Below are 12,687 nucleotides of genomic sequence, written 5' to 3' on the forward strand. Positions count from 1 at the left end.
TGAGATGGGCTCAGAGATTGCAAAATTATTGGAATTACTGGAAGGAAATGGGGTTGCCTTTTAGAGTTTAGCAAGAAAGATTAGTAGAAAAATAATGACAGTACAGTTCAATAAGTCCTTCTGTACTCCCAACCCAATGATGTGAATACACTTACTACATAATTCAATGATCAAATTAACCCAAGTGTTAGGTTTATAATGCAAAGCCTACTGCATTTTTGGGTTGTATGTTTCTCTTGTCACTGACTTAGTGCCTTCAGGTAAGCAGTGAATTAACTTTGTTGAGTAAATACTATCAACTACATCTGCCCTGGTGTATAGACTGAGTAATTTACCCTCTTCCCAAATATGTCCATGTCCCAATCCCTGGAAACCATGAATATAGTACTTTGTATGGTAAAGAGACTTTGCAGAGCGGATTAAATTAAGACTCTTGAGGTGGAGAGATTATTCACATTATCACAAAGGTCCTTATAAAAGGGAAGCAGGGGGATCAGAGTTAGTGGTAGGAAGCATGATATACATAATGACCGAAGCAAGAGATTGAGTGATCTGAGGAAAAGACCACTAACCAAGGAATGCAGGCAGATTTTGAAGTTGGAAAAGGCCTAGAAATTGATGCTCCCCTTCCCCCTCTAGTAGGAACACAGAGCTGTTGTCATCTTGATTTTAGACCTGAAACTCTAAAGACTGTAAGAGAATAAAACCTGTGCTGTTTAAACCACTAAGAGTGTGGTAACTTGTTACAGAAGTAATAAGACACTGATAGATCTGCTTTCCAAGAACCTGTATTGGAACATACTGCACTTGGGAACCCATTACATATGGAAATATTTTACATTGGGTTGGATTTCATCTCGAGAATAGAAGTCTGCTCCTTCAAAGAAATATGCTGAATTTGAAGACAAGGTTAATTATTTGATAAGGACAGCAGTTTTCAGATTTGAGTGTATCAGAATCAATTACAGAGCTTTTAAAAATACAGATGGCTGGACCCCACCCCACCATCAGAGTTTGGGGTGAGAGTCCAAGAATTTGCATTTTTAACAGTTTTTGCATGTTGATTCTGCTGGTCCAGAGACTAGACCTTAAGTAACCCTAATTAGTGGGAAAAACATGAAACACAGAAGATCTAGGTTCATATATTTGTCTCTTTCTAGCTATTCAACCCCTTAAATCCAGTGGCTTTCAGCTTCCATTCTGTCCAAACAATCTCATGGGTCTGTGGAATGATCAAACAATATATTTATAAAAATTCAAGTAGAATATAAGGTCATATAAAAACACAGTGATGGTAACTAATAAAAGTCAGCAGTTTATACCTATGATAATGTTATTTAATACTGTATTTAGCTTTCTCTGAATGATCTGGTAAGCATTTATTTGCCATTTTAAAGCTCTCTGCATGTATCTTGGTTACTTTTTCAAAATAAAAAGAAAATACATGTGAATATGAATGTTTCTGTTTGTGCATATCTACATGCATACATGTACAGAGATTATGATTATGTGAAGTCCAATAATTCAATGTTTCCTGATTTGAGAAACAGTATTCTGATTTAAGATTTTTGTGTATATCTACTTATATTAGACATATTGATATATCTATATTGTTATAGCTAATTGTTAAAACTCAGTTGATAGCATGGAGAAAAGGAGATTTTTAATCCCAATTAGTAATACATTAATTTTCTTATTTTAGGCTTTTTCTAAAATACTTCATCTAATTTTAATGTTTTGCATCATAAAAATGGCTTTATTTGTGTCTGCTTTGCTGCCTAATATATTATCACCTGAAAATTTTACTAACATCAATAATGATGATAAATGAAACTGGGATTAGTTCCACTCTTTCATGTGCCCCACTAGGCTATTTTCTCCTAGACAACCACTGTCATTCATTACCCTTTATTTAAAGACCTTCAGGCAAGATTAAATACAAGTCATTTAAAAATAACAGTGATTTTTTTTTTAGAAAATATACTTAATATTTCCTCAAAGTCAAAGTACATCTACACCTGACAAGGTATCAAAACCAGTATATATGTATCTGTGTCTATATGTATGTGTGTTCTCACACTTAAAAAATACATTATGTGCACTTGGTGAGTACACACACACACACACACACACACACACACACACCATATATTGACAGACCTCTGGCAAGGGAAAAGGAATTGATCCACAGGTAGAACTATGAGGACACAGCATGTCTGACAGATAGCACAGTGGACGGAGAGTCTGGTGGCTGCTCTGAGAAACCACAGAACTCCGTCAATGAAGAGCTGACTTGTCTGGGCAAAGCCCTCTGTTGCAGCCTCAGCTCTCTTATGTAAGAGTGAAGGCATCCAAACACCGGACTTCTCAAACCCCTTCTACCTAAAATTTCTGTGGCTTGGCCTTGGCAGAAAGCCTTCATGAGAAAACCAATAAGACAATGAGTTCTTTCAATAACAGCTTGTGGAGAAAGCAGATGTGGAGTCTCAATAAGCAGAAAAATAAGGTGTTTCATCATTTCCTTATTTGCAAAAATGCAACTCTGCCCTGTTCACAAAGCAGATGACCTGAACTCTGTATCAATTTAGCCGAAGAAAAAATTTTAGGTCATCTAGGACATAGGAAAAATAACAGACCTACTCAAAATAAATGGAAAATGCATGTTCAAGAAGACACCACAGAAACGAGCAGCTTTTGGCAGCTGTGTTAAATAATGAGAGGAATAAAACCTGCCACCTTCAGACAGATGGACTTTGAATCCTTGAGACAGGTTGTGGTTTTTATCTCATTTAGCATCTGTCATAATGATGGGTGAAAATATACTCGGCAGTATTTGTAAGACTTTCATTTTAATGGATTGATAGCCCCAGATGTGGCCTTTTATGACTAGCTTCCAGCAAAATATTTTATAGTGCCTCCCCAATTAGACCAGGAACTCTTGGCAGAAGGGAAAGCTTTGCATTAACCTCTCTCTGCCCAGCACATGGATATTTCTACCACAGAAGTGGTCTGGAGCAAATGCCAACGAAGGGATACACTGATTTGCATCTATGTACATTTGGTGAAAGATCATTTTATCATTCAGGAACAACAATAATTCAAACTTTGAATTAGAATTATTAGCATTTTGATGTTCCAGGTAAAAATTTTAATTTTGCAAGAATAGATGGTTCCAAATGGCTTAAATGACAATAAAAGATTATAGAAATTTTTCAGCAGTAAAATACCTATTGCTTATTTTTTTCTTTCTTGCAAATTGAACCAGAGTTTCTTTGGACTCTAATAACTGCAGTGACTACAGAAACACTATGATCAGTGTAGAATATCCTTGATGTGCTTGACTTAAAAATAAGTAGTCTGAGAAAAACTGTCATCAACTGCTTGAAAACCCTAAAACTGCAGTCGCAGTAATAAATCAGAGAATTCAAAACACCTCAGTTGCCTCTAAATGCCGAGGTAGTGTAGTATTTTCCAATATTACAACATTTTCAAAAGATAAGCATAAGCAGCCATGAATTGCTTTTAGACATTCTAAGTTTCAACTACATATTTTAGAGTGTGTTAAAAGGTTTTAAGTTGAACAAGCTGCAAATGCCCTTTCAATCCAAAGCCTGGCCTTAGAGAGAGCTGCCAGTTTATGTCCTCAACAAGGGAGTTCGTGAGCATTTTTGGAGGCCTGGTGTATGGCACTGGAGGGCACCCTGGGTGAGGACACAAAAAAAGTTTGAAGATTTTAAAGTAAGATCAGGAGACTAATTACAGGTATGAATAATTCAATCAATAGATTATACAGATGCCCAGTCTCTTCCCAGGAAAATAGGCTGGGAAAATGAGATTGACATTTCCCTTCATTTCATTTTCTCCTCAAGGGTGACTCAACAATGAGTAACTCACTGTATGAGAGTAAAACTGTACAGGGTTGGTTCTTTCTCTAATGTTAGTGGCCTAAAGAGTAAATAGACAAAACAAGAAGTCCTTCTGGCACAACCATGTCTGAGCATTTATATTATTTCCAATTACTGCTCATTGTGAATAATCATTTGAAGAATACACACGAACATAAATCTTCATCTGAACCCCTGATTTTTAGGAGATACTATTGCAGAAAGTACAAAAGTCAGAAGCCTACTTAAGCTTTTTGCTATACACTACAAAGTTGACATTCCAGTATGTTATACAATGGCCCGCCTCAGGTAACAGGGCCCATTTCATCATGCTTGGAAAAATGTTGCAAATTATCATTTTAAATGTTTGGTTACTTTTATAGGTAATGATGTTTATTTTATCTGATTTCAAGTGAGGCATTTTCTCATTATATTTATCAGCAACTTACATTGCATCTTTGAATCATTTGTTTAAATCTGCTCATTTTACTAATTCAATGTTTTCTGGCCAGTTTGCATATGTCCTTTACATATTGTTTATTAAGATTTTTGTCATATTTGTTACAAATATTTTCCTAATTGCTAGTATCCTAATTTTGCATCCTTTTATTTATGTTTTTTGAAAGAAATTTTTTGAAAGACTTTGAACTGTGATCATCTAGGGAACTCCAAGGCACCCTCTTACCCCAGCATAACGACTTAAAGATTTTAGTATTAGGTTTACTTTCTGTCTCTCTCCACCACTATCCTGTATGAATGCTTGATGACTTCAATATCCCCATAGGTAATTGTTACAATACTACGGCCTCTCAGCCTCTAGACTTCTTCTCCCCAATGATTGTGTTTTCTACCCAAACTCATGCAATCAGTACGATGATCATATGCAAAATCTTGTCATGGAGAAAATCTTCATCCTCTCTCTAATTCAATTTCCAACGTCCTTCCCTTTGACCACTTCCTCTTATCTCTGAAACTACTTATCAATGGTTCTTCTCTTTGGGCCTCCAATCTAACGATCAAACAATCAGCCCACTCTTTCCTCATATCCGTCTTCATCTATTTTAGATGCACTGCCTATAGCTATAATCACTCTCCCATATATTCTCAAATCCCTGTTTCGCTCTTGCTTTTTCCTACACACTTGTCAAAACCACCCCTGTATTTAACCCCAACACCCTGCCTCTTCAGCCCAGGCATTCTCACAGGTACGTGTGGTGGTAGAAAGACACACAACTGTCCCGTTGGTTGCATTCACATTAATTCCATGACTGTAAATCTCATGGAGGCTTTTTGTGGCCCGTTACTTTTTTCTTGTTCAGCCAAGTGAGGCTCTCACCCTGGTTTTCCCCCTCCTCTAATCTCTATCTTCTTGAGAGAAAGTTGAATAAGGCAGGAGACAGTTCCTCAGTCCTCCCTGCACTGAATCTGGAGTGGTACTTCCGTTTGCACCCATGAACTCTGCCCTTCCTCCTTTCACTGAAGAACCGCTTGGTCCTTTCAAAGACAAATCGCCTACTGTTACTAAAGCTCCAGCAACATTCCCCTTTAATGAATCATCAGCTCCTCCCCTTCTGCTGAATCCTATAACGTTATAAACATGCTGAATTTTTCCATCTTATAATATAAAGATCCTTGACTCCACACTCCTCATATTCCCCTCCAACTACTGCCTCAATTCCTGGCTTCACTCACAAATCAAAAACTCTAGAGACCAAGATATCTCTGAAATAAAAAGGTTTATTGAGACTTTCCAGATGCTAGCCATATAAACACTGAGTCCTGGGATAGGAAGTTTCTGCTTCATCAGCAACAAGGCCAGTTAAGAGAAACAACTTGTCCAGCAGATTCAAGAAACGGCATATTTATGAGTGGTCTCGAGAGAGGACAGCGTCCATAGCGGAGGCTCATGGATGTGGCTGTGATGGTCAGACACAGGTCATGCACAAGCGGGATGTGGTGGTCCTGGAACCTTCTAGATGATTGCTGAAATGACTTCAGCCAGGAATGTGGAGTTTCTGGTTAGCTACAACCTGCAGCTATTGACTGATGACCTTCCCTAGTCTCTCTCCCTCATCTCTGGCCCTTAGGTCATTCAATTTAGGACATTTCAGAATTTTTGCCTTGTCAGCTTCATAGGGAGAAAAGAATAAGATAAACAAGCATACAAATTAAATCAAAAAACCTCACAACAGAATTATTTTGTAGTCTTCACATTTTCTTTTAACCCTCACTCCTATCAAGCTTTCACCCTCAACATTGAACAAAACTATTCAAAAGTCACCAGCGATTAATCACAAGATCTCTCTTTTGGTCCACACAGTAGCAACATTTAACTCCGCTCATCATTTATTCTTTCTTCAAGTTTCCTTCCTTGGCCCTCTGGGCACCATCTCTCTTGGCTCTCATTCTGCCCCACTGCCTCATCTTCTCACTGCTTGTATTGGATTTTCCTCATTCACCCAGCCTCCAACCCCTTGAGTGGTCTGGGGCTCAGTCATGTTTGCTTCTTCTCCAGCCATTTGCTTTATTTGCATCTACATACTGGTGACTCACACAGGTAAATCTCCTCACAGTTCCCTGAAATCTGGGATCTCTCATCCTTATGTGGAAGAACTGCCTACCAAACATCCTTACTAGGATCTCCTTCCACAGAGACTGCTCCACCTGGAAATGAGGACGCTAGAATTTTACACTCTATGACAGCAGTCATTAGTTAAGGCCTTTTCAATGAGGGTGACTCAAATTTTGCAGGCATTTCCAATAAGTAAGGTTCTCACCAGCCATCTTCAAGTCTCCAGAGAAGGAGTAAGTGTAGTCCATTAGCAGTCAGCATCCACAGCCCACTGGGAGGGAACGAGGCAGCTGGTAAAGGGCATCACAGCAGGACAACAGTACCACATACACTCTGAAAAACCATGTGACGGCTATGTTATAAATGTAACTGGAAAACGATGTGTATATATGCTTACACATTAAAGGTGATATGCTGTATTATTTTTGAGTATGAACTTCAAAAAATAATCAAATTAATTCAATTGTATTTAGGTGTAAATATCACATCAAGCATATACAAGATTAAATAATAGCATAACCCATCATTTTGCTTAGAAAACAAAACTTTAAAATAGAGTTTAAGCCTTCTGATAATCTTTTTCTAATCATTTCAACTTCAAAGAAATTGCAACCATGAATTGAGTATGAACTTATCCATGAATTGCCTTATACTTTCATGATATATGTATGTATGTTCATTAAAATATATGCTTTTATACTTCCATTTTTACAATATTGTTTTTCCTCATTATTGGTGAGATTCATTCATATTTTAGGGGCAGATATAATTTATTTATTTCACTACTAATACTACTTACGACTATATCACAATTTATAAATTCTATTATTTTGATGAACAGGGAGATTTTATTTCTTACATTTAAAAATGGCTAAACATTCTAGGCCATATTTCCTTGTGTACACATGCAAGGTTTTCTCTAAAGTTTATACGTAGAGAGTATAATTAAATTAAGAAGAGAAGAATGGGTTAAAATGCTATAAAATAAAATAAGTGAAACTATGCACTTAGTTTATTACATTTGGTTCCCTTTGTCCAGTATAATGAAAATAAATATTTATAGGTATGTCTGTCAAGGTGACTTTTTGAACAATTTCATGTGGCTTTTATGCATGAAGGCAGGAGCTGTTATTCTTCCCTGAATTCACTCCAATATGTGAAGTGTACTAGATGGTGCCTGCTATTTGATTATCTAGAAGAGCTGTTCACAAGCATCACTGGGATTATCTTTTCTTCTTGGTAAAAGAATTTTTTTCTTAATATGACACATCTGAGGAAATCTATAAGAACATACTGCAGTACTGCACTACAGAGAAATGTGGAGAAAATGGCATTCATGTTCTAGGTCCTATGCCAACAGAGCTATGTATATCCCCTTAATTAATCATTAAATCCTATAAAATAATATATAACAACTGATTTTATGCTTTGGGAAAATTATTGAAAATCACACAACTGATATTTGGGGGATGGGGAGGCACCTGGATTCTAATTCAAATTTACTTCATAATGTGGTATGCAGGTGACTTGTACAGACAGATAACTATTCATTACACTTGTGTCATTAAACTTGGTTTAGTTAATAGTGCATATTGCAGTGCACAGCCTAAATAATACAGATTTTGTGTACTAAAATCGTAACAATTTCAAGAGTCAAACACATTTCAATTCCTCTTGGAAACCAGTCTCTATATGTAGACAGAGATTTTCTTACCCTATGCTTCTATGTCATCATTTTCTATCCTATTGCACTATTCTATAGTTGTTCATTAAAACTATAGATACAATACCCCTCCCCTCACTGGAATTTAAGCTTCTTCACAGCTATTACCTCAACTGTGTATCTATGGTGTCTCCTGGTCACCATCTATGAGCTAATGGTCCACTGCTTAGAAAGTGTACCTAGGCAATTATAGTGTAAGGGAACTAAGACCATTACCTAAAGACAGGTGAATAAGCAATATGGCAATGGGAAATCATATACTAGGGATGCAGAAGTAGAATCAGTAGGGAAAGGAAACAGTGCATAGACCAAGAAAAAAGTCAGTCATGACTTTAGAGACATAAGGAGGATTTTAGGAGGGGCCCAACATATCTCGGGGGAAGTACACAGGCCAAATTCTTATGGAGCATCAAGTTAAGGCCACTCTTACACAGGTGACCTGAGAGTATATCCTCAGGCTGAGAGATTCTGCTACGCTTGGAACAATCCCAAATCTTCATTCTTAAAGACATTTATCTTTGGGGATAAACAGTGGGCTTTTGGGTCCAGAAAAATGTCTTGAAAATAATAGACACCCAGCAAAGACAGCCATAGAAATTCAGACATAATGCAAGGTAAACCCTCATTTTACAGTCAGGAATACTCTACGGACCTGGTAAGTTACATTATTTGCACATGTTCACACAAGAAATTAATCCAAGGAATACCTGTCATCTATAGAAATACTTTAGTTGTGTTCATTCAAAAACAACTTTTATATTTATTTAAAAAATACTACTAAAGAAGGTTAAGCACATAAAAATTTTTTTTTAAATGGCTTCTGCCTTTAGCTAGCACTAAAGTTAGTATCTTTAAACTAACAGTATTTTAACAACAATATGATTTTAAACAAGGTCATCATGAAGACAATACGCAGTTTTTTTTAGGTAAAATTTAAATCTTCGTTAAGTTTACACCATGAGATAGAAGGTCCACATACAGAATTTAGACAGAATTGATTAATTTTTCTTGCCACTGACATGAACTTGAGTTTTGCCAGCTATAAGGTACGATTTACCCTTCTTCCATGATAGCAGGTTTTTAATTTTTACAGGCTTTTGAATGAAAAGAGATGGCTGTTTTCTCCTGAGGAATTTCACTCTATTTGGTGATTAAGCTCCTTGAGGTCAGGACTCCAGTCCTGTCTTTGTTCTGTGCTTCTCAGAATACTATGCAATTTTTTACTACATTGTAAGTATTCAAAAACTATATGATGAAATTACTTGTATTTGACCTGTTGATCTTACTGTCAAAGTAAGATTGTACAGCAATGTATCTCACATGATTACCATGATTAAGAAAATAAAAGGACACTATCCTAAAAGTAGCTCAATTCCTTAACAATGCAGCCCAATTAAAGCTCAGAAATCATATTGCTTTTCCCTGAAAAACTGTCTATTATTGTTTCCTTAAAATATACTACTCTCATTTGTTGTTCTTTTTTTTTTTGACCTACATAACATATTATCAAGAATGTTAATATGTTAGGATGTCATTTTCTAGATTAAGCAAGGAACAAATTGAGTCCTAGAGAAGAGGAATGACCAAACACTGATGCCACAGCCACCTTCAATTGATTGTCAGTGGCTGCCTGGAGTGCTCCTGGTGTAGGCTCAGTGGGAAAGCAAGCCAAGATCAATTACTGATGTCAGCCATGAGCATACATGAGAGTGGGTGACAAAACATAAATCATCAGGGCAGCAAGACCGGTGAGTGGGTACCAGAGGCCAGTGCCAGAGAACAAAAGAAAAGCGAGTGGCCTTTTTTGTTTGTTTGTTTGTTTTTGTTTTTGTTTTAGAGGGTGCTTTTTGGAAGTCTTAAAGGGGCAGGGTGGGACACTTAGTCCAGAGGTAGGGAATCCGGGGATCTCTGGGCACTCTAACCCCGTGGGCAGAACGGAGCATGGAGGCCCTTTACGGAGATAAATAGCCTCCCGGCTGCTGCCCCTCCAACGCAACTCCACGATTTTGGAGCAGCAGCCCGAGCTAGGCCACGCCCACTGCAACAGTGGAGATAAACTCCATGGCAGCCAGGCAGGAAGCAGAAGCACTGTCTGTGTGCAGCTGCCCAGCACAAGCCACAAGAGGACACTGCTCTCCCAGGAGAGGAAGGCCACAAACCAACAAGAAGGGAAGTCCATCGAGCTGTCACTCGTCCCAGCTCTGCAAACTATTACTATCACCATGAAAAGACAAAATTACAGGCAAACCAAGATGACAGAGGCAATACCAGAGAAGGAGACAGACCTAACCAGTCTTCCTGACAAAGAATCCAAAATAAAAATCATAAACAGGCTGACAGAGATGCAGAGAAATATGCAAGAGCAATGGGATGAAGTCTGGAGGGAGAGCACAGATGCCAGAAAGGAGATAACAGAAATGAAACAAACTCTGGAAGGATTTATAAGCAGAATGGATAAGATGCAAGAGGCCATTGAAGGAATAGAAACCAGAGAACAGGAACGCACAGAAGCTGACATAGAGAGAGATAAAAGGATCTCCAGGAATGAAACACTATTAAGAGAACTGTGTGACCAATCCAAAAGGAAAAATATCTGTATTATAGGGGTACCAGAAGAAGAAGACAGAGGAAAAGGGATGGAAAGTATCTTTGAAGAAATAATTGCTGAAAACTGGGGGAGGAAATAATCGAACAGACCACGGAAATACACACAACCTCCAACAGAAAGGATCCAAGAAGGCCAACACCAAGACACATAATAATTAAAATGGCAAAGATCAAGAACAAGGAAAGAGTTTTAAAGGCAGCTAGAGAGAAAAAGGTCACCTATAAAGGAAAACCCATCAGGCTAACATCAGACATCTCGACAAAATCCCTACAGGCCAGAAGAGAATGGCATGATATATTTAATGCAATGAAACAGAAGGGCCTTGAACCAAGGATACTGTATCCAGCATGACTATCATTTAAATATGATGGCGGGATTAAACAATTCCCAGACAAGCAAAAGCTGAGGCAATTTGCTTCCCACAAACCACCTCTACAGGGCATCTTACAGGGACTGCTCTAGATGGGAGCACTCCTAGAAAGAGCACAGAACAAAACACACAATATATGAAGAATGGAGGAGGAGGAATAAGAAGGGAGAGAAGAAAAGAATCTCCAGACAGTGTATATAACAGCTCAATAAGCGAGCTAAGTTAGGCAGTAAGATACCAAAGAGGCTAACCTTGAACCTTTGGTAACCACAAATTTAAAGCCTGCAATGGCAATAAGTACATATCTCTCAATAGTCACCCTAAATGTAAATGGACTGAATTCACCAATCAAAAGACACAGAGTAATAGAATGGATAAAGAAGCAAGGCCCATCTATATGCTGCTTACAAGAAAATCACCTCAAACCCAAAGACATACACAGATTAAAAGTAAAGGGATGGAAAAACATATTTCAGCAAACAACAGTGAGAAGAAAACAGGGGTTGAAGTACTAATATGAGACAAAATAGACTTCAAAACAAAGAAACTAACAAGTGATAAAGAAGGATACTACATAATGATAAAGGGCTCAGTCCAACAAGAGGATATAACCATTCTAAATATATATGCACACAACACAGGAGCACCAGCATATGTGAAACAAATACTAAGAGAACTAAAGTGGGAAATAGACTGCAATGCATTCATTTTAGAAGACTTCAATACACCACTCACCCCAAAGGATAGAACCACCAGGCAGAAAATAAGTAAGGACACAGAGGCGCTGAACAACACACTAGAACAGATGGACCTAATAGACATCTATAGAACTCTACATCCAAAAGCAACAGGATATACATTCTTCTCCAGTGCACATGGAACATTCTCCAGAATAGACCACATACTAGCTCACAAAAAGAGCCTCAGTAAATTCCAAAATATTGAAATTCTACCAACCAATTTTTCAGACGACAAAGGTATAAAACTAGAAATAAATATTACAAAGAAACAAAAAGGCTCACAAACACATGGAGGCTTAACAACATGCTCCTAAATAATCAATGGATCAATGAATAAATTAAAATAGAGATCAAGGAGTATATAGGAACAAATGACAACAACAACACAAAGCCCCAACTTCTGTGGGACGCAGCAAAAGCAGTCTTAAGAGGAAAGTATATAGCGATCCAGGCACACTTGAAGAAGGAAGAACAATCTCAAATGAATAGTCTAACATCACAATTATTGAAATTGGAAAAAAAAGAACAAATGAGGCCTAAAGTCAGCAGGAGGGACATAATAAAGATCAGAGAAGAAATAAACAAAATTGAAAAGAATAAAACAATAGCAAAAATCAATGAAACCAATGGCTGGTTCTTTGAGAAAATAAACAAAATAGATAAAGCTTCTAGCCAAACTTATTAAGAGAAAAAGAGAATCAACACAAATCAACAGAATCAGAAATGATAAAGGAAAAATCACGACAGACTCCACAGAAATACAAAGAATTATTAAAGATTACTATGAAAA

At 37.4% G+C, this 12,687-nt stretch overlaps 1 protein-coding gene across 4 annotated transcripts in view; it reads right to left on the bottom strand.

Annotated features, from left to right (window-relative positions):
- Positions 1 to 12,687, bottom strand: part of SGCZ (sarcoglycan zeta) — an 849,975-nt gene that overhangs the window by 348,135 nt on the left and 489,153 nt on the right. Inside the window, exon 1 of one of the 4 annotated variants that reach the window (XM_036997289.2) lies at positions 6,662 to 6,897. The exons of the other annotated variants lie outside the window; for them this stretch is intronic. The gene's annotated coding sequence lies outside the window, so the exon portion shown is untranslated. Of the gene's footprint in view, positions 1 to 6,661; positions 6,898 to 12,687 lie in introns of those variants that run through there. 4 annotated transcript variants of the gene reach the window in all.

The sequence above is a fragment of the Manis javanica genome, chromosome 12 (genome assembly GCF_040802235.1).
Source record: "Manis javanica isolate MJ-LG chromosome 12, MJ_LKY, whole genome shotgun sequence".
Taxonomy (NCBI): Eukaryota; Metazoa; Chordata; class Mammalia; order Pholidota; family Manidae; genus Manis; species Manis javanica.